This window comes from Pleurodeles waltl, chromosome 1_2 (genome assembly GCF_031143425.1).
Source record: "Pleurodeles waltl isolate 20211129_DDA chromosome 1_2, aPleWal1.hap1.20221129, whole genome shotgun sequence".
Taxonomy (NCBI): Eukaryota; Metazoa; Chordata; class Amphibia; order Caudata; family Salamandridae; genus Pleurodeles; species Pleurodeles waltl.
Genome location: NC_090437.1, coordinates 270,311,834 through 270,333,390, shown reverse-complemented (window position 1 = coordinate 270,333,390; position 21,557 = coordinate 270,311,834). Strand labels below are relative to the sequence as shown.

At 49.4% G+C, this 21,557-nt stretch overlaps 1 protein-coding gene across 1 annotated transcript in view; it reads right to left on the bottom strand.

Moving 5' to 3' along the window:
- LOC138299638 (melanopsin-like) overlaps positions 1-21,557 on the bottom strand; it is a 1,463,603-nt gene that overhangs the window by 1,216,982 nt on the left and 225,064 nt on the right. The window lies entirely within an intron of this gene.

Sequence of the window (21,557 nt, the reverse complement as noted above, 5' to 3'; positions counted from 1 at the left end):
GTTACCTATGATGTTACAGCATCACTTAACCGCTTCTGTGCCTTGGACGAGATGATCTCGTCCAAGGCTACAGTTCCCCTGTGCCTTGGACGAGATCATCTCGTCCATGGCACAGGGGAACTTGGGGGAGCGCTAGCGCTAGCGCACCCCCGTGCACCCCCCTCCCCCCCCAAACCGGGGATGGAAGGGGAAGACCTTCCCCTTCCACCCCCGACCCCCCCCGTGACGTCAGCGCGCGAGCGCACGCTGATTAGTCACAGGGGCCTCCCCCATCGCGCTGGAAGCAGAGCTTCCAGCGCGATTGAAAGAGAAATGCTAAGCATTTCTCTTTCAATCAAGTGGGGGAGGCCCGGAGGGGCTTCAAAGGGAAAGAAATGTATTTCCTTCCCTTTGAAGTCTCTCCGAGGGTTTCAAAGCAATCCGGCTTTTGAAACCCCACTAGACACCAGGGATTTTTTTTTTTTCACTGATACTTACAAAAGGGAGCGACCCCTTGGGCAAGGGTCGCTCCCTGGGGGGCATGTTTTCGGTAAGGCCTTTACTGCCCCCCCTGGGGGCAGATCGGCCTATTATTAGGCCGATCTGCCCCCAGGGGGGGCAGAAACCTCTAAAAACCAAGGATACATTTTTTTCTTTTTCTTTTTTTACGTTTTTTTTTTTTTTTTTAGGTGGGGAGCGACCCCTTAGGCAAGGGTCGCTCCCCTTGGGGGAAAATTATATTTAGGCCATTTCTGCCCCCCTTGGGGGCAGATTGGCCTATTTTGATGAGGCCAATCTGCCCCTAAGGGGGGTAGAAACCACTAGACACCAGGGAGTTTTTTCTTTGCGTGAATTTCACGGAAGGGGAGCGACCCCTTAGGCAAGGGTCGCTCCGGGGGGGGGGCAATTTATTTTAGCCCATTTCTGCCCCCCCTGGGGGCAGATCGGCCTATTATTAGGCCGATCTGCCCCCCGGTGGGGCAGAAACCTCTAGGCGGCAGGACATTTTGTATTTTTATTTTGAATTTTTTTGTTTGTTTGTTTTTTTAGAGATGGGGAGCGACCCATCAGGCAAGGGTCGCTCCCCTGGGGGGCAAATTGTATTTAGACCATTTCTGCCCCCCTGGGGGCAGATTGGCCGATTTTAGGTCAATCTGCCCCCAAGGGGGCAGAAACCACTAGGCACCGGGGATTTGTTTTTTGGCGCCAATGTGACTCAGGGGGAGCGACCCCGTAGGCAAGGGTCGCTCCCGGGGGGGGGGTGGTGGGTTGGGGGAGGAAATTTATTTTAGGCCATTTCTGCCCCCCCTGAGGGCAGATCGGCCTGTTATTAGGCCGAACTGCCCCCCGGGGGGGGGGCAGAACCCTCTAGGCGCCAGGGCAATTTTTTTTTGTGTGTTTTTTTTTTTGTTTGTTTGTTTTTTTAGAGATGGGTAGCGACCCATCAGGCAAGGGTCGCTCCCCTGGGGGGCAAATTGTATTTAGACCATTTCTGCCCCCCTGGGGGCAGATTGGCCGATTTTAGGTCAATCTGCCCCCAAGGGGGCAGAAACCACTAGGCACCGGGGATTTGTTTTTTGGCGCCAATGTCACGCAGGGGGAGCGACCCCGTAGGCAAGGGTCGCTCTGGGGGGGCGGGTGGGGGCTGGGGGGGCAAATTTATTTTAGGCCATTTCTGCCCCCCCTGAGGGCAGATCAGCCTATTATTAGGCCGAACTGCCCCCGCGGGGGGGTGGGGGAGAACCCTCTAGGCGCCAGGGCGAATTTTTTTTTTGTGTTTTTTTTTTGTTTGTTTGTTTTTTTAGAGATGGGTAGCGACCCATCAGGCAAGGGTCGCTGCCCTGGGGGGCAAATTGTATTTAGACCATTTCTGCCCCCCTTGGGGGCAGATTGGCCGATTTTAGGTCAATCTGCCCCCAAGGGGGCAGAAACTACTAGGCACCGGGGATTTGTTTTTTGGCGCCAATGTCACGCAGGGGAGCGACCCCGTAGGCAAGGGTCGCTCCAGGGGGGCGGGTGGGGGCTGGGGGGGCAAATTTATTTTAGGCCATTTCTGCCCCCCCTGGGGGCAGAAATGGCCTATTATTAGGCCGATCTGCCCCCGGGGGGGGCAGAACCCTCTAGGCGCCAGGGCAAATTTTTTTTGGTGTGTTTTTTTGTTGTTGTTTTTTTTTTTTTTTAGAGATGGGTAGCGACCCATCAGGCAAGGGTCGCTGCCCTGGGGGGCAAATTGTATTTAGACCATTTCTGCCCCCCTTGGGGGCAGATTGGCCGATTTTAGGTCAATCTGCCCCCAAGGTGGCAGAAACCACTAGGCACCTGGGATTTGTTTTTTGGCGCCAATGTCACGCAGGCGGAGCGACCCCGTAGGCAAGGGTCGCTCCCGGCGGGGGGGGTGGGTTGGGGGGAAATTTATTTTAGGCCATTTCTGCCCCCCCTGGGGGCAGATCGGCCTATTATTAGGCCGAACTGCCCCGGGGGGGGGGGGGCAGAATCCTTTAGGCGCCAGGGAATTTTTTTTTTTTTTGTTTGTTTGTTTTTTTAGAGATGGGTAGCGACCCATCAGGCAAGGGTCACTGCCCTGGGGGGCAAATTGTATTTAGACCATTTCTGCCCCCCTTGGGGGCAGATGGGCCGATTTTAGGTCAATCTGCCCCCAAGGGGGCAGAAACCACTAGGCACCTGGGATTTGTTTTTTGGCGCCAATGTCACGCAGGGGGAGCGACCCCGTAGGCAAGGGTCGCCCCCGGAGGGGGGTGGGGGTTGGGGGGGCAAATTTATTTTAGGCCCTTTCTGCCCCCCTGGGTGCACCAGGGCAAATTTTGTTTGTGTGTTTTTTTTGTTGTTGTTTGTTTGTTTTTTTAGAGATGGGTAGCGACCCATCAGGCAAGGGTCGCTGCCCTGGGGGGCAAATTGTATTTAGGCCATTTCTGCCCCCTTTGGGGGCAGAAACCACTAGGCAACTGGGATTTGTTTTTTGGCACCAATGTCACGCAGGGGGAGCGACCCCGGAGGCAAGGGTCGTTCCCGGGTAGGGGGGGTTTGGGGGGCTGTGGGGGGGTCAAATTTATTTTAGGGCATTTCTGCCCCCCCCCCCTCCCGGGGCCGGCTGAGCTAGAGGCCAAACTCCACAGGTAGGCACTTTGTAAAAAACACCTCTGTTTTCTGTGAAAAAATATGTTGTGTCCACGTTGTGTTTTGGGCCATTTCCTTTTGTGGGCGCTAGGCCTACCCACAGAAGTGAGGTACCATTTTTATCGAGAGACTTAGGGGAACGCTGGGTGGAAGGAAATTTGTGGCTCCTCTCAGATTCCAGAACTTTCTGCCACAGAAATGTGAGGAACATGTGTTTTCTTAGCCAAATTTTGAGGTTTGCAAAGGATTCTGGGTAACAGAACCTGCTCCGAGCCCCAGAAGTCACCCCATCTTGGATTCCCCTAGGTCTCTAGTTTTAAAAAATGCACAGGATTGGTAGATTTCCCTAGGTGCCGGCTGAGCTAGAGGCCAAAATCTACAGGTAGGCACTTCACAAAAAACACCTCTGTTTTCTTCCAAAAATTTGGATGTGTCCACGTTGCGCTTTGGGGCGTTTCCTGTCGCGGGCGCTAGGCCTACCCACACAAGTGAGGTATCATTTTTATCGGGAGACTTGGGGGAACGCTGGGTGGAAGGAAATTTGTGGCTCCTCTCAGATTCCAGAACTTTCTGCCACAGAAATGTGAGGAACATGTGTTTTTTTTGCCACATTTTGAGGTTTGCAAAGGATTCTGGGTAACAGAACCTGGTCCGAGCCCCGCAAGTCACCCCTCCATGGATTCCCCTAGGTCCCTAGTTTTCAGAAATGCACAGGTTTGGTAGGTTTCCCTAGGTGCCGGCTGAGCTCGAGGCCAAAATTTACAGGTAGGCACTTCGCAAAAAACACCTCTGTTTTCTTCCAAAAATGTGGATGTGTCCACGTTGCGCTTTGGGGCGTTTCCTGTCGCGGGCGCTAGGCCTACCCACACAAGTGATGTATCATTTTTATCGGGAGACTTGGGGGAACGCTGGGTGGAAGGAAATTTGTGGCTCCTCTCAGATTCCAGAACTTTCTGCCACAGAAATGTGAGGAACATGTGTTTTTTCAGCCAAATTTTGAGGTTTGCAAAGGATTCTGGGTAACAGAACCTGGTCCGAGCCCCGCAAGTCACCCCATCTTGGATTCCCCTAGGTCTCTAGTTTTCAGAAATGCACAGGTTTGGTAGGTTTCCCTAGGTGCCGGCTGAGCTAGAGGCCAAAATCTACAGGTAGGCACTTCGCAAAAAACACCTCTGTTTGCTTCCGAAAATTTGGATGTGTCCACGTTGCGCTTTGGGGCGTTTCCTGTCGCGGGCGCTAGGCCTACCCACACAAGTGAGGTATCATTTTTATCGGGAGACTTGGGGGAACGCTGGGTGGAAGGAAATTTGTGGCTCCTCTCAGATTCCAGAATTTCTGCCACAGAAATGTGAGGAACATGTGTTTTTTTAGCCAAATTTTGAGGTTTGCAAAGGATTCTGGGTAACAGAACCTGGTCCGAGCCCCGCAAGTCACCCCTCTTTGGATTCCCCTAGGTCTCTAGTTTTCAGAAATGCATAGGTTTGGTAGGTTTCCCTAGGTGCCGGCTGAGCTAGAGGCCAAAATCTACAGGTAGACACTTCGCAAAAAACACCTCTGTTTTCTTCCAAAAATTTGGATGTGTCCACGTTGCGCTTTGGGGCGTTTCCTGTCACGGGCGCTAGGCCTACCCACACAAGTGAGGTATCATTTTTATCGGGAGACTTGGGGGAACGCTGGATGGAAGGAAATTTGTGGCTCCTCTCAGATTCCAGAACTTTCTGCCACAGAAATGTGAGGAACATGTGTTTTTTTAGCCAAATTCTGAGGTTTGCAAAGGATTCTGGGTAACAGAACCTGGTCCGAGCCCCGCAAGTCACCCCTCCTTGGATTTCCCTAGGTCTCTAGTTTTCAGAAATGCACAGGTTTGGTAGGTTTCCCTAGGTGCCGGCTGAGCTAGAGGCCATAATCTACAGGTAGGCACTTCGCAAAAAACACCTCTGTTTTCTTCCAAAAATTTGGATGTGTCCACGTTGCGCTTTGGGGCGTTTCCTGTCGCGGGCGCTAGGCCTACCCACACAAGTGAGGTATCATTTTTATCGGGAGACTTGGGGGAACGCTGGGTGGAAGGAAATTTGTGGCTCCTCTCGGATTCCAGAACTTTCTGCCACAGAAATGTGAGGAACATGTTTTTTTTTTTTTAGCCAAATTTTGAGGTTTGCAAAGGATTCTGGGTAACAGAACCTGGTCCGAGCCCCGCAAGTCACCCCATCTTGGATTCCCCTAGGTCTCTAGTTTTCAGAAATGCACAGGTTTGGTAGGTTTCCCTAGGTGCCGGCTGAGCTAGAGGCCAAAATCTACAGGTAGGGACTTCGCAAAAAACACCTCTGTTTTCTTCCAAAAATTTGGATGTGTCCACGTTGCGCTTTGGGGCGTTTCCTGTCGCGGGCGCTAGGCCTACCCACACAAGTGAGGTATCATTTTTATCGGGAGACTTGGGGGAACGCTGGGTGGAAGGAAATTTGTGGCTCCTCTCAGATTCCAGAATTTCTGCCACAGAAATGTGAGGAACATGTGTTTTTTTAGCCAAATTTTGAGGTTTGCAAAGGATTCTGGGTAACAGAACCTGGTCCGAGCCCCGCAAGTCACCCCTCCTTGGATTCCCCTAGGTCTCTAGTTTTCAGAAATGCATAGGTTTGGTAGGTTTCCCTAGGTGCCGGCTGAGCTAGAGGCCAAAATCTACAGGTAGACACTTCGCAAAAAACACCTCTGTTTTCTTCCAAAAATTTGGATGTGTCCACGTTGCGCTTTGGGGCGTTTCCTGTCACGGGCGCTAGGCCTACCCACACAAGTGAGGTATCATTTTTATCGGGAGACTTGGGGGAACGCTGGATGGAAGGAAATTTGTGGCTCCTCTCAGATTCCAGAACTTTCTGCCACAGAAATGTGAGGAACATGTGTTTTTTTAGCCAAATTCTGAGGTTTGCAAAGGATTCTGGGTAACATAACCTGGTCCGAGCCCCGCAAGTCACCCCTCCTTGGATTTCCCTAGGTCTCTAGTTTTCAGAAATGCACAGGTTTGGTAGGTTTCCCTAGGTGCCGGCTGAGCAAGAGGCCATAATCTACAGGTAGGCACTTCGCAAAAAACACCTCTGTTTTCTTCCAAAAATTTGGATGTGTCCACGTTGCGCTTTGGGGCGTTTCCTGTCGCGGGCGCTAGGCCTACCCACACAAGTGAGGTATCATTTTTATCGGGAGACTTGGGGGAACGCTGGGTGGAAGAAAATGTGTGGCTCCTCTCGGATTCCAGAACGTTCTGCCACAGAAATGTGAGGAACATGTTTTTTTTTTTTTAGCCAAATTTTGAGGTTTGCAAAGGATTCTGGGTAACAGAACCTGGTCCGAGCCCCTCAAGTCACACCATCTTGGATTCCCCTAGGTCTCTAGTTTTCAGAAATGCACAGGTTTGGTAGGTTTCCCTAGGTGCCGGCTGAGCTAGAGGCCAAAATCTACAGGTAGGGACTTCGCAAAAAACACCTCTGTTTTCTTCCAAAAATTTGGATGTGTCCACTTTGCGCTTTGGGGCGTTTCCTGTCGGGGGCGCTAGGCCTACCCAAACAAGTGAATTATAATTTTTATCGGGAGACTTGGGGGAACGCTGGGTGGAAGGAAATTTGTAGCTCCTCTCAGATTCCAGAACTTTCTGCCACAGAAATGTGAGGAACATGTGTTTTTTTAGCCAAATTTTGAGGTTTGCAAAGGATTCTGGGTAACAGAACCTGGTCCGAGCCCCGCAAGTCACCCCATCTTGGATTCCCCTAGGTCTCTAGTTTTCAGAAATGCACAGGTTCGGTCGGTTTCCCTAGGTGCCGGCTGAGCTAGAGGCCAAAATCTACAGGTAGGCACTTCGCAAAAAACACCTCTGTTTTCTTCCCAAAATTTGGATGTGTCCACGTTGCGCTTTGGGGCGTTTCCTGTCGCGGGCGCTAGGCCTACCCACACAAGTGAGGTATCATTTTTATCGGGAGACTCTGGGGAACGCTGGGTGGAAGGAAATGTGTGGCTCCTCTCAGATTCCAGAACTTTCTGCCACAGAAATGTGAGGAACATGTGTTTTTTCAGCCAAATTTTGAGGTTTGCAAAGGATTCTGGGTAACAGAACCTGGTCCGAGCCCCGCAAGTCACCCCATCTTGGATTCCCCTACGTCTCTAGTTTTCAGAAATGCACAGGTTTGGTAGGTTTCCCTAGGTGCTGGCTGAGTTAGAGGCCAAAATCTACAGGTAGACACTTCGCAAAAAACACCTCTGTTTTCTTCCAAAAATTTGGATGTGTCCACGTTGCGCTTTGGGGCGTTTCCTGTCACGGGCGCTAGGCCTACCCACACAAGTGATGTATCATTTTTATCGCGAGACTTGGAGGAACGCTGGGTGGAAGGAAATTTGTGGCTCCTCTAAGATTCCAGAACTTTCTGCCACAGAAATTTGAGGAACATGTGTTTTTTTAGCCAAATTCTGAGGTTTGCAAAGGATTCTGGGTAACAGAACCTGGTCCGAGCCCCGCAAGTCACCCCATCTTGGATTCCCCTAGGTCTCTAGTTTTCAGAAATGCACAGGTTTGGTAGGTTTCCCTAGGTGCCGGCTGAGCTAGAGGCCAAAATCTACAGGTAGGCACTTCGCAAAAAACACCTCTGTTTTCTTCCGAAAATTTGGATGTGTCCACGTTGCGCTTTGGGGCGTTTCCTGTCGCGGGCGCTAGGCCTACCCACACAAGTGAGGTATCATTTTTATCGGGAGACTTGGGGGAACGCTGGGTGGAAGGAAATTTGTGGCTCCTCTCAGATTCCAGAACTTTCTGCCACAGAAATGTGAGGAACAAGTGTTTTTTTAGCCAAATTCTGAGGTTTGCAAAGGATTCTGGGTAACAGAACCTGGTCCGAGCCCCGCAAGTCAACCCATCTTGGATTCCCCTAGGTCTCTAGTTTTCAGAAATGCACAGGTTTGGTAGGTTTACCTAGGTGCCGGCTGAGCTAGAGGCCAAAATCTACAGGTAGGCACTTCGCAAAAAACACCTCTGTTTTCTTCCAAAAATTTGGATGTGTCCACGTTGCGCTTTGGGGCGTTTCCTGTCGCGGGCGCTAGGCCTACCCACACAAGTGAGGTATCATTTTTATCAGGAGACTTGGGGAAACAATGGATGGAAGGAAATTTGTGGCTCCTCTCAGATTCCAGAACTTTCTGCCACAGAAATGTGAGGAACATGTGTTTTTTTAGCCAAATTGTGAGGTTTGCAAAGGATTCTGGGTAACAGAACCTGGTCCGAGCCCCGCAAGTCACCCCATCTTGGATTCCCCTAGGTCTCTAGTTTTCAGAAATGCACAGGTATGGTAGGTTTCCCTAGGTGCCGGCTGAGCTAGAGGCCAAAATCTACAGGTAGGCACTTCGCAAAAAACACCTCTGTTTTGTTCCGAAAATTTGGATGTGTCCACGTTGCGCTTTGGGGCGTTTCCTGTCGCGGGCGCTAGGCCTACCCACACAAGTGAGGTATCATTTTTATCGGGAGACTTGGGGGAACGCTGGGTGGAAGGAAATTTGTGGCTCCTCTCAGATTCCAGAACTTTCTGCCACAGAAATGTGAGGAACATGTGTTTTTTTAGCCAAATTCTGAGGTTTGCAAAGGATTCTGGGTAACAGAACCTGGTCCGAGCCCCGCAAGTCACCCCATCTTGGATTCCCCTAGGTCTCTAGTTTTCAGAAATGCACAGGTTTGGTAGGTTTCCCTAGGTGCCGGATGAACTAGAGGCCAAAATCTACAGGTAGGCACTTCGCAAAAAACACCTCTGTTTTCTTCCAAAAATTTGGATGTGTCCACGTTGCGCTTTGGGGCGTTTCCTGTTGCGGGCGCTAGGCCTACCCACACAAGTGAGGTATCATTTTTATCGGGAGACTTGGGGGAACGCTGGGTGGAAGGAAATTTGTGGCTCCTCTCAGATTCCAGAACTTTCTGCCACAGAAATGTGAGGAACATGTGTTTTTTTAGCCAAATTTTGAGGTTTGCAAAGGATTCTGGGTAACAGAACCTGGTCCGAGCCCCGCAAGTCACCCCTCCTTGGATTCCCCTAGGTCTCTAGTTTTAAAAAATGCACAGGTTTGGTAGGTTTCCCTAGGTGCCAGCTGAGCTATAGGCCAAAATCTACGGGTAGGCACTTCGCAAAAAACACCTCTGTTTTCTTCCAAAAATTTGGTTGTGTCCACGTTGCGCTTTCGGGCGTCTCCTGTCGCGGGCGCTAGGCCTACCCACACAAGTGAGGTATCATTTTTATCGGGAGACTTGGGGGAACGCTGGGTGGAAGGAAATTTTTGGCTCCTCTCAGATTCCAGATCTTTCTGCCACAGAAATGTGAGGAACATGTGTTTTTTCAGCCAAATTTTGAGGTTTGCAAAGGATTCTGGGTAACAGAACCTGGTCCGAGCCCCGCAAGTCACCCCATCTTGGATTCCCCTAGGTCTCTAGTTTTCAGAAATGCACAGGTTTGGTAGGTTTCCCTAGTTGCTGGCTGAGCTAGAGGCCAAAATCTACAGGTAGACACTTCGCAAAAAACACCTCTGTTTTCTTCCAAAAATTTGGATGTGTCCACGTTGCGCTTTGGGGCGTTTCCTGTCGCGGGCGCTAGGCCTACCCACACAAGTGATGTATCATTTTTATCGCGAGACTTGGGGGAACGCTGGGTGGAAGGAAATTTGTGGCTCCTCTCAGATTCCAGAACTTTCTGCCACAGAAATGTGAGGAACATGTGTTTTTTCAGCCAAATTTTGAGGTTTGCAAAGGATTCTGGGTAACAGAACCTGGTCCGAGCCCCGCAAGTCACCCCATCTTGGATTCCCCTAGGTCTCTAGTTTTCAGAAATGCACAGGTTTGGTAGGTTTCCCTAGGTGCTGGCTGAGCTAGAGGCCAAAATCTACAGGTAGGCACTTCGCAAAAACCACCTCTGTTTTCTTCCAAAAATTTGGATGTGTCCACGTTGCGCTTTGTGGCGTTTCCTGTCGCGGGCGCTAGGCCTACCCACACAAGTGAGGTATCATTTTTATCGGGAGACTTGGGGGAACGCTGGGTGGAAGGAAATTTGTGGCTCCTCTAAGATTCCAGAACTTTCTGCCACAGAAATGTGAGGAACATGTGTTTTTTTAGCCAAATTCTGAGGTTTGCAAAGGATTCTGGGTAACAGAACCTGGTCCGAGCCCCGCACGTCACCCCATCTTGGATTCCCCTAGGTCTCTAGTTTTCAGAAATGCACAGGTTTGGTAGGTTTCCCTAGGTGCCGGCTGAGCTAGAGGCCAAAATCTACAGGTAGGCACTTCGCAAAAAACACCTCTGTTTTCTTCCGAAAATTTGGATGTGTCCACGTTGCGCTTTGGGGCGTTTCCTGTTGCGGGCGCTAGGCCTACCCACACAAGTGAGGTATCATTTTTATCGGGAGACTTGGGGGAACGCTGGGTGGATGGAAATTTGTGGTTCCTCTCAGATTCCAGAACTTTCTGCCAGAGGAATGTGAGGAACATGTGTTTTTTTAGCCAAATTCTGAGGTTTGCAAAGGATTCTGGGTAACAGAACCTGGTCCGAGCCCCGCAAGTAAACCCATCTTGGATTCCCCTAGGTCTCTAGTTTTCAGAAATGCACAGGTTTGGTAGGTTTACCTAGGTGCCGGCTGAGCTAGAGGCCAAAATCTACAGGTAGGCACTTCGCAAAAAACACCTCTGTTTTCTTCCAAAAATTTGGATGTGTCCACATTGCGCTTTGGGGCGTTTCCTGTCGCGGGCGCTAGGCCTACCCACACAAGTGAGGTATCATTTTTATCGGGAGACTTGGGGGAACGCTGGGTGGAAGGAAACTTGTGGCTCCTCTCAGATTCCAGAACTTTCTGCCACAGAAATGTGAGGAACATGTGTTTTTTCAGCCAAATTTTGAGGTTTGCAAAGGATTCTGGGTAACAGAACCTGGTCCGAGCCCCGCAAGTCACCCCATCTTGGATTCCCCTAGGTCTCTAGTTTTCAGAAATGCACAGGTTTGGTAGGTTTCCCTAGGTGCTGGCTGAGCTAGAGGCCAAAATCTACAGGTAGACACTTCGCAAAAAACACCTCTGTTTTCTTCCAAAAATTTGGATGTGTCCACGTTGCGCTTTGGGGCGTTTCCTGTCGCGGGCGCTAGGCCTACCCACACAAGTGATGTATCATTTTTATCGCGAGACTTGGGGGAACGCTGGGTGGAAGGAAATTTGTGGCTCCTCTCAGATTCCAGAACTTTCTGCCACAGAAATGTGAGGAACATGTGTTTTTTCAGCCAAATTTTGAGGTTTGCAAAGGATTCTGGGTAACAGAACCTGGTCCGAGCCCCGCAGGTCACCCCATCTTGGATTCCCCTAGGTCTCTAGTTTTCAGAAATGCACAGGTTTGGTAGGTTTCCGTAGGTGCTGGCTGAGCTAGAGGCCAAAATCTACAGGTAGGCACTTCGCAAAAAACACCTCTGTTTTCTTCCAAAAATTTGGATGTGTCCACGTTGCGCTTTGTGGAGTTTCCTGTCGCGGGCGCTAGGCCTACCCACACAAGTGAGGTATCATTTTTATCGGGAGACTTGGGGGAACGCTGGGTGGAAGGAAATTTGTGGCTCCTCTAAGATTCCAGAACTTTCTGCCACAGAAATGTGAGGAACATGTGTTTTTTTTAGCCAAATTCTGAGGTTTGCAAAGGATTCTGGGTAACAGAACCTGGTCCGAGCCCCGCAAGTCAACCCATCTTGGATTCCCCTAGGTCTCTAGTTTTCAGAAATGCACAGGTTTGGTAGGTTTCCCTAGGTGCCGTCTGAGCTAGAGGCCAAAATCTACAGGTAGGACTTCGCAAAAAACACCTCTGTTTTCTTCCGAAAATTTGGATGTGTCCACGTTGCGCTTTGGGGCGTCTCCTGTCGCGGGCGCTAGGCCTACCCACACAAGTGAGGTATCATTTTTATCGGGAGACTTGGGGGAACGCTGGGTGGAAGGAAATTTGTGGCTCCTCTCAGATTCCAGAACTTTCTGCCACAGAAATGTGAGGAACATGTGTTTTTTCAGCCAAATTTTGAGGTTTGCAAAGGATTCTGGGTAACAGAACCTGGTCCGAGCCCCGCAAGTCACCCCATCTTGGATTCCCCTAGGTCTCTAGTTTTCAGAAATGCACAGGTTTGGTAGGTTTCCCTAGTTGCTGGCTGAGCTAGAGGCCAAAATCTACAGGTAGACACTTCGCAAAAAACACCTCTGTTTTCTTCCAAAAATTTGGATGTGTCCACGTTGCGCTTTGGGGCGTTTCCTGTCGCGGGCGCTAGGCCTACCCACACAAGTGATGTATCATTTTTATCGCGAGACTTGGGGGAACGCTGGGTGGAAGGAAATTTGTGGCTCCTCTCAGATTCCAGAACTTTCTGCCACAGAAATGTGAGGAACATGTGTTTTTTCAGCCAAATTTTGAGGTTTGCAAAGGATTCTGGGTAACAGAACCTGGTCCGAGCCCCGCAAGTCACCCCATCTTGGATTCCCCTAGGTCTCTAGTTTTCAGAAATGCACAGGTTTGGTAGGTTTCCCTAGGTGCTGGCTGAGCTAGAGGCCAAAATCTACAGGTAGGCACTTCGCAAAAAACACCTCTGTTTTCTTCCAAAAATTTTGATGTGTCCACGTTGCGCTTTGTGGCGTTTCCTGTCGCGGGCGCTAGGCCTACCCACAGAAGTGAGGTATCATTTTTATCGGGAGACTTGGGGGAACGCTGGGTGGAAGGAAATTTGTGGCTCCTCTAAGATTCCAGAACTTTCTGCCACAGAAATGTGAGGAACATGTGTTTTTTTAGCCAAATTCTGAGGTTTGCAAAGGATTCTGGGTAACAGAACCTGGTCCGAGCCCCACACGTCACCCCATCTTGGATTCCCCTAGGTCTCTAGTTTTCAGAAATGCACAGGTTTGGTAGGTTTCCCTAGGTGCCGGCTGAGCTAGAGGCCAAAATCTACAGGTAGGCACTTCGCAAAAAACACCTCTGTTTTCTTCCGAAAATTTGGATGTGTCCACGTTGCGCTTTGGGGCGTTTCCTGTTGCGGGCGCTAGGCCTACCCACACAAGTGAGGTATCATTTTTATCGGGAGACTTGGGGGAACGCTGGGTGGATGGAAATTTGTGGTTCCTCTCAGATTCCAGAACTTTCTGCCAGAGAAATGTGAGGAACATGTGTTTTTTTAGCCAAATTCTGAGGTTTGCAAAGGATTCTGGGTAACAGAACCTGGTCCGAGCCCCGCAAGTAAACCCATCTTGGATTCCCCTAGGTCTCTAGTTTTCAGAAATGCACAAGTTTGGTAGGTTTACCTAGGTGCCGGCTGAGCTAGAGGCCAAAATCTACAGGTAGGCACTTCGCAAAAAACACCTCTGTTTTCTTCCAAAAATTTGGATGTGTCCACATTGCGCTTTGGGGCGTTTCCTGTCGCGGGCGCTAGGCCTACCCACACAAGTGAGGTATCATTTTTATCGGGAGACTTGGGGGAACGCTGGGTGGAAGGAAATTTGTGGCTCCTCTCAGATTCCAGAACTTTCTGCCACAGAAATGTGAGGAACATGTGTTTTTTCAGCCAAATTTTGAGGTTTGCAAAGGATTCTGGGTAACAGAACCTGGTCCGAGCCCCGCAAGTCACCCCATCTTGGATTCCCCTAGGTCTCTAGTTTTCAGAAATGCACAGGTTTGGTAGGTTTCCCTAGGTGCTGGCTGAGCTAGAGGCCAAAATCTACAGGTAGACACTTCGCAAAAAACACCTCTGTTTTCTTCCAAAAATTTGGATGTGTCCACGTTGCGCTTTGGGGCGTTTCCTGTCGCGGGCGCTAGGCCTACCCACACAAGTGATGTATCATTTTTATCGCGAGACTTGGGGGAACGCTGGGTGGAAGGAAATTTGTGGCTCCTCTCAGATTCCAGAACTTTCTGCCACAGAAATGTGAGGAACATGTGTTTTTTCAGCCGAATTTTGAGGTTTGCAAAGGATTCTGGGTAACAGAACCTGGTCCGAGCCCCGCAGGTCACCCCATCTTGGATTCCCCTAGGTCTCTAGTTTTCAGAAATGCACAGGTTTGGTAGGTTTCCGTAGGTGCTGGCTGAGCTAGAGGCCAAAATCTACAGGTAGGCACTTCGCAAAAAACACCTCTGTTTTCTTCCAAAAATTTGGATGTGTCCACGTTGCGCTTTGTGGAGTTTCCTGTCGCGGGCGCTAGGCCTACCCACACAAGTGAGGTATCATTTTTATCGGGAGACTTGGGGGAACGCTGGGTGGAAGGAAATTTGTGGCTCCTCTAAGATTCCAGAACTTTCTGCCACAGAAATGTGAGGAACATGTGTTTTTTTAGCCAAATTCTGAGGTTTGCAAAGGATTCTGGGTAACAGAACCTGGTCCGAGCCCCGCAAGTCAACCCATCTTGGATTCCCCTAGGTCTCTAGTTTTCAGAAATGCACAGGTTTGGTAGGTTTCCCTAGGTGCCGTCTGAGCTAGAGGCCAAAATCTACAGGTAGGACTTCGCAAAAAACACCTCTGTTTTCTTCCGAAAATTTGGATGTGTCCACGTTGCGCTTTGGGGCGTTTCCTGTCGCGGGCGCTAGGCCTACCCACACAAGTGAGGTATAATTTTTATCGGGAGACTTGGGGGAACGCTGGGTGGAAGGAAATTTGTGGCTCCTCTCAGATTCCAGAACTTTCTGCCAGAGAAATGTGAGGAACATGTGTTTTTTTAGCCAAATTCTGAGGTTTGCAAAGGATTCTGGGTAACAGAACCTGGTCCGAGCCCCGCAAGTCAACCCATCTTGGATTCCCCTAGGTCTCTAGTTTTCAGAAATGCACAGGTTTGGTAGGTTTACCTAGGTGCCGGCTGAGCTAGAGGCCAAAATCTACAGGTAGGAACTTCGCAAAAAACACCTCTGTTTTCTTCCAAAAATTTGGATGTGTCCACGTTGCGCTTTGGGGCGTTTCCTGTCGCGGGCGCTAGGCCTACCCACACAAGTGAGGTATCATTTTTATCAGGAGACTTGGGGAAACGCTGGATGGAAGGAAATTAGTGGCTCCTCTCAGATTACAGAACTTTCTGCCACAGAAATGTGAGGAACATGTGTTTTTTTAGCCAAATTCTGAGGTTTGCAAAGGATTCTGGGTAACAGAACCTGGTCCGAGCCCCGCAAGTCACCCCATTTTGGATTCCCCTAGGTCTCTAGTTTTCAGAAATGCACAGGTTTGGTAGGTTTCCCTAGGTGCCGGATGAGCTAGAGGCCAAAATCTACAGGTAGGCACTTCGCAAAAAACACCTCTGTTTTCTTCCAAAAATTTGGATGTGTCCATGTTGCGCTTTGGGGCGTTTCCTGTCACGGGCGCTAGGCCTACCCACACAAGTGAGGTATCATTTTTATCGGGAGACTTGGGGAAACGCTGGATGGAAGGAAATTTGTGGCTCCTCTCAGATTCCAGAACTTTCTGCCACAGAAATGTGAGAAACATGTGTTTTTTTAGCCAAATTTTGAGGTTTGCAAAGGATTCTGGGTAACAGAACCTGGTCCGAGCCCCGCAAATCACCCCTCCTTGGATTCCCCTAGGTCTCTAGTTCTCAGAAATGCACAGGTTTGGTAGGTTTCCCTAGGTGCTGGCTGAGCAAGAGGCCAAAATCTACAGGTAGGCACTTCGCAAAAAACACCTCTGTTTCCTTCCAAAAATTTGGATGTGTCCACGTTGCGCTTTGTGGTGTTTCCTGTCGCGGGCGCTAGGCCTACCCACACAAGTGAGGTATCATTTTTATCGGGAGACTTGGGGGAACGCTGGGTGGAAGGAAATTTGTGGCTCCTCTAAGATTCCAGAACTTTCTGCCAGAGAAATGTGAGGAACATGTGTTTTTTTAGCCAAATTCTGAGGTTTGCAAAGGATTCTGGGTAACAGAACCTGGTCCGAGCCCCGCAAGTCAACCCATCTTGGATTCCCCTAGGTCTCTAGTTTTCAGAAATGCACAGGTGTGGTAGGTTTACCTAGGTGCCGGCTGAGCTAGAGGCCAAAATCTACAGGTAGGCACTTCGCAAAAAACACCTCTGTTTTCTTCCAAAAATTTGGATGTGTCCACGTTGCGCTTTGGGGCGTTTCCTGTCGCGGGCGCTAGGCCTACCCACACAAGTGAGGTATCATTTTTATCAGGAGACTTGGGGAAACGCTGGATGGAAGGAAATTAGTGGCTCCTCTCAGATTACAGAACTTTCTGCCACAGAAATGTGAGGAACATGTGTTTTTTTAGCCAAATTTTGAGGTTTGCAAAGGATTCTGGGTAACAGAACCTGGTCCGAGCCCCGCAAATCACCCCTCCTTGGATTCCCCTAGGTCTCTAGTTCTCAGAAATGCACAGGTTTGGTAGGTTTCCCTAGGTGCTGGCTGAGCTAGAGGCCAAAATCTACAGGTAGGCACTTCGCAAAAAACACCTCTGTTTTCTTACAAATATTTGGATGTGTCCACGTTGCGCTTTGTGGAGTTTCCTGTCGCGAGCGCTAGGCCTACCCACACAAGTGAGGTATCATTTTTATCGGGAGACTTGGGGGAACGCTGGGTGGAAGGAAATTTGTGGCTCCTCTAAGATTCCAGAACTTTCTGCCAGAGAAATGTGAGGAACATGTGTTTTTTTAGCCAAATTCTGAGGTTTGCAAAGGATTCTGGGTAACAGAACCTGGTCCGAGCCCCGCAAGTCAACCCATCTTGGATTCCCCTAGGTCTCTAGTTTTCAGAAATGCACAGGTTTGGTAGGTTTACCTAGGTGCCGGCTGAGCTAGAGGCCAAAATCTACAAGTAGGCACTTCGCAAAAAACACCTCTGTTTTCTTCCAAAAATTTGGATGTGTCCACGTTGCGCTTTGGGGCGTTTCCTGTCGCGGGCGCTAGGCCTACCCACACAAGTGAGGTATCATTTTTAGCAGGAGACTTGGGGAAACGCTGGATGGAAGGAAATTAGTGGCTCCTCTCAGATTCCAGAACTTTCTGCCACAGAAATGTGAGGAACATGTGTTTTTTCAGCCAAATTTTGAGGTTTGCAAAGGATTCTGGGTAACAGAACCTGGTCCGAGCCCCGCAAGTCACCCCATCTTGGATTCCCCTAGGTCTCTAGTTTTCAGAAATGCACAGGTTTGGTAGGTTTCCCTAGTTGCTGGCTGAGCTAGAGGCCAAAATCTACAGGTAGACACTTCGCAAAAAACACCTCTGTTTTCTTCCAAAAATTTGGATGTGTCCACGTTGCGCTTTGGGGCGTTTCCTGTCGCGGGCGCTAGGCCTACCCACACAAGTGATGTATCATTTTTATCGCGAGACTTGGGGGAACGCTGGGTGGAAGGAAATTTGTGGCTCCTCTCAGATTCCAGAACTTTCTGCCACAGAAATGTGAGGAACATGTGTTTTTTTAGCCAAATTTTGAGGTTTGCAAAGGATTCTGGGTAACAGAACCTGGTCCGAGCCCCGCAAGTCACCCCATCTTGGATTCCCCTAGGTCTCTAGTTTTCAGAAATGCACAGGTTTGGTAGTTTTCCCTAGGTGCCGGCTGAGCTAGAGGCCAAAATCTACAGGTAGGCACTTCGCAAAAAACACCTCTGTTTTCTTCCGAAAATTAGGATGTGTCCACGTTGCGCTTTGAGGCGTTTCCTGTCGCGGGCGCTAGGCCTACCCACACAAGTGAGGTATCATTTTTATCGGGAGACTTGGGGGAACGCTGGGTGGAAGGAAATTTGTGGCTCCTCTCAGATTCCAGAACTTTCTGCCACAGAAATGTGAGGAACATGTGTTTTTTTAGCCAAATTCTGAGGTTTGCAAAGGATTCTGGGTAACAGAACCTGGTCCGAGCCCCGCAAGTCACCCCATCTTGGATTCCCCTAGGTCTCTAGTTTTCAGAAATGCACAGGTTTGGTAGGTTTCCCTAGGTGCCGGATGAGCTAGAGGCCAAAATCTACAGGTAGGCACTTCGCAAAAAACACCTCTGTTTTCTTCCAAAAATGTGGATGTGTCCACGTTGCGCTTTGTGGAGTTTCCTGTCGCGGGCGCTAGGCCTACCCACACAAGTGAGGTATCATTTTTATTGGGAGACTTGGGGGAACGCTGGATGGAAGGAAATTTGTGGCTCCTCTCAGATTCCAGAACTTTCTGCCACAGAAATGTGAGAAACATGTGTTTTTTTAGCCAAATTTTGAGGTTTGCAAAGGATTCTGGGTAACAGAACCTGGTCCGAGCCCCGCAAATCACCCCTCCTTGGATTCCCCTAGGTCTCTAGTTCTCAGAAATGCACAGGTTTGGTAGGTTTCCCTAGGTGCAGGCTGAGCTAGAGGCCAAAATCTACAGGTAGGCACTTCGCAAAAAACACCTCTGTTTTCTTCAAAAAATTTGGTTGTGTCCACGTTGCGCTTTGGGGCGTTTCCTGTCGCGGGCGCTAAGCCTACCCACACAAGTGAGGTATCATTTTTATCGAGAGACTTGGGGGAACGCTGGGTGGAAGGAAATTTGTGGCTCCTCTCAGATTCCAGAACTTTCTGCCACAGAAATGTGAGGAACATGTTTTTTTTTTTTTTTAGCCAAATTTTGAGGTTTGCAAAGGATTCTGGGTAACAGAACCTGGTCCGAGCCCCGCAAGTCACCCCATCTTCGATTCCCCTAGGTCTCTAGTTTTCAGAAATGCACAGGTTTGGTAAGTTTCCCTAGGTGCCGGCTGAGCTAGAGGCCAAAATCTACAGGTAGGCACTTCGCAAAAAACACCTCTGTTTTCTTCCAAAAATTTGGATGTGTCCACGTTGCGCTTTGGGGCGTTTCCTGTCGCGGGCGCTAGGCCTACCCACACAAGTGAGTTATCATTTTTATCGGGAGACTTGGGGGAACGCTGGGTGGAAGGAAATTTGTAGCTCCTCTCAGATTCCAGAACTTTCTGCCGCAGAAATGTGAGGTTTTTAGCCAAATTTTGAGGTTTGCAAAGGATTCTGGGTAACAGAACCTGGTCCGAGCCCCGCAAATCACCCCTCCTTGGATTCCGCTAGGTCTCTAGTTCTCAGAAATGCACAGGTTTGGTAGGTTTCCCTAGGTGCTGGCTGAGCTAGAGGCCAAAATCTACAGGTAGGCACTTCGCAAAAAACACCTCTGTTTTCTTCCAAAAATTTGGATGTGTCCACGTTGCGCTTTGTGGAGTTTCCTGTCGCGGGCGCTAGGCCTACCCACTCAAGTGAGGTATCATTTTTATCGGGAGACTTGGGGGAACGCTGGGTGGAAGGAAATTTGTGGCTCCTCTAAGATTCCAGAACTTTCTGCCACAGAAATGTGAGGAACATGTGTTTTTTTAGCCAAATTCTGAGGTTTGCAAAGGATTCTGGGTAACAGAACCTGGTCCGAGCCCCGCAAGTCAACCCATCTTGGATTCCCCTACGTCTCTAGTTTTCAGAAATGCACAGGTTTGGTAGGTTTCCCTAGGTGCCGTCTGAGCTAGAGGCCAAAATCTACAGGTAGGCACTTCGCAAAAAACACCTCTGTTTTCTTCCGAAAATTTGGATGTGTCCACGTTGCGCTTTGGGGCGTTTCCTGTCGCGGGCGCTAGGCCTACCCACACAAGTGAGGTATAATTTTTATCGGGAGACTTGGGGGAACGCTGGGTGGAAGGAAATTTGTGGCTCCTCTCAGATTCCAGAACTTTCTGCCAGAGAAATGTGAGGAACATGTGTTTTTTTAGCCAAATTCTGAGGTTTGCAAAGGATTCTGGGTAACAGAACCTGGTCCGAGCCCCGCAAGTCAACCCATCTTGGATTCCCCTAGGTCTCTAGTTTTCAGAAATGCACAGGTTTGGTAGGTTTACCTAGGTGCCGGCTGAGCTAGAGGCCAAAATCTACAGGTAGGCACTTCGCAAAAAACACCTCTGTTTTCTTCCAAAAATTTGGATGTGTCCACGTTGCGCTTTGGGGCGTTTCCTGTCGCGGGCGCTAGGCCTACCCACACAAGTGAGGTATCATTTTTATCAGGAGACTTGGGGAAACGCTGGATGGAAGGAAATTAGTGGCTCATCTCAGATTACAGAACTTTCTGCCACAGAAATGTGAGGAACATGTGTTTTTTTAGCCAAATTCTGAGGTTTGCAAAGGATTCTGGGTAACAGAACCTGGTCCGAGCCCCGCAAGTCACCCCATCTTGGATTCCCCTAGGTCTCTAGTTTTCAGAAATGCACAGGTTTGGTAGGTTTCCCTAGGTGCCGGATGAGCTAGAGGCCAAAATCTACAGGTAGGCACTTCGCAAAAAACACCTCTGTTTTCTTCCAAAAATTTGGATGTGTCCACGTTGCGCTTTGTGGAGTTTCCTGTCGCGGGCGCTAGGCCTACCCACACAAGTGAGGTATCATTTTTATTGGGAGACTTGGGGGAACGCTGGATGGAAGGAAATTTGTGGCTCCTCTCAGATTCCAGAACTTTCTGCCACAGAAATGTGAGAAACATGTGTTTTTTTAGCCAAATTTTGAGGTTTGCAAAGGATTCTGGGTAACAGAACCTGGTCCGAGCCCCGCAAATCACCCCTCCTTGGATTCCCCTAGGTCTCTAGTTCTCAGAAATGCACAGGTTTGGTAGGTTTCCCTAGGTGCAGGCTGAGCTAGAGGCCAAAATCTACAGGTAGGCACTTCGCAAAAAACACCTCTGTTTTCTTCAAAAAATTTGGTTGTGTCCACGTTGCGCTTTGGGGCGTTTCCTGTCGCGGGCGCTAAGCCTACCCACACAAGTGAGGTATCATTTTTATCGAGAGACTTGTGGGAACGCTGGGTGGAAGGAAATTTGTGGCTCCTCTCAGATTCCAGAACTTTCTGCCACAGAAATGTGAGGAACATGTTTTTTTTTTTTTTTAGCCAAATTTTGAGGTTTGCAAAGGATTCTGGGTAACAGAACCTGGTCCGAGCCCCGCAAGTCACCCCATCTTCGATTCCCCTAGGTCTCTAGTTTTCAGAAATGCACAGGTTTGGTAAGTTTCCCTAGGTGCCGGCTGAGCTAGAGGCCAAAATCTACAGGTAGGCACTTCGCAAAAAACACCTCTGTTTTCTTCCAAAAATTTGGATGTGTCCACGTTGCGCTTTGGTGCGTTTCCTGTCGCGGGCGCTAGGCCTACCCACACAAGTGAGTTATCATTTTTATCGGGAGACTTGGGGGAACGCTGGGTGGAAGGAAATTTGTAGCTCCTCTCAGATTCCAGAACTTTCTGCCGCAGAAATGTGAGGTTTTTAGCCAAATTTTGAGGTTTGCAAAGGATTCTGGGTAACAGAACCTGGTCCGAGCCCCGCAAATCACCCCTCCTTGGATTCCGCTAGGTCTCTAGTTCTCAGAAATGCACAGGTTTGGTAGGTTTCCCTAGGTGCTGGCTGAGCTAGAGGCCAAAATCTACAGGTAGGCACTTCGCAAAAAACACCTCTGTTTTCTTCCAAAAATTTGGATGTGTCCACGTTGCGC